The 505-nt window shown below is 36.4% G+C and overlaps 1 protein-coding gene across 1 annotated transcript in view; it reads right to left on the bottom strand.

Moving 5' to 3' along the window:
* LOC103607149 (piezo-type mechanosensitive ion channel component 2-like) overlaps window positions 1–505 on the bottom strand; it is a 64,521-nt gene that overhangs the window by 39,226 nt on the left and 24,790 nt on the right. The gene's annotated exons all lie outside the window — the stretch shown is intronic.

The raw sequence follows: 505 nt of genomic DNA, 5'->3' as shown, positions 1-505 counted from the left end.
AAAAAACAAGACTAACTTGTATTAATATATTCATAGCAAGAATCACTAAATTGGATAAATTCAAGTAATTAACATCCATCAGAAGAACTGGAAAATTTAGGCAAATTCAATTTTGGCTAACTGGTTTCCATAGATAACTCATCTTTTGCAAACCCACCACACCCCAGTGACCCAGGTAAGGCTCCCCAGAATGGAGGGTCAGAGACTGGGGCACTTTGCAAAGTGATGGAAGACAGAGTGAGGATCTTGACCAGGGTGTACACAGATAAAACCTACTTTGACACAGCCCACTGACCAAGGACAGCAGTTATGTACACACATGTGTGCATGTATGTATGTGTAGGTGCATGTATTAACTTATGCTAAGCCTTGTTCTAAAAAGGATCCTAGGGACTAAAAACATATTTCTTGATAAAATGAATTTAAAATATTTCATAAAAGAAGATAAGGTTAAAATAAGAGAAGGAAAGTAAGGGTGTGTCAATAGGTACATTAATACACAAAA

Source organism: Galeopterus variegatus, unplaced genomic scaffold, assembly GCF_000696425.1.
Source record: "Galeopterus variegatus unplaced genomic scaffold, G_variegatus-3.0.2 Scaffold7178, whole genome shotgun sequence".
Classification (NCBI taxonomy): domain Eukaryota; kingdom Metazoa; phylum Chordata; class Mammalia; order Dermoptera; family Cynocephalidae; genus Galeopterus; species Galeopterus variegatus.
The sequence above is the reverse complement of the archived record's forward strand: the minus strand, read 5'-3'. Positions and strand labels throughout refer to the sequence as shown.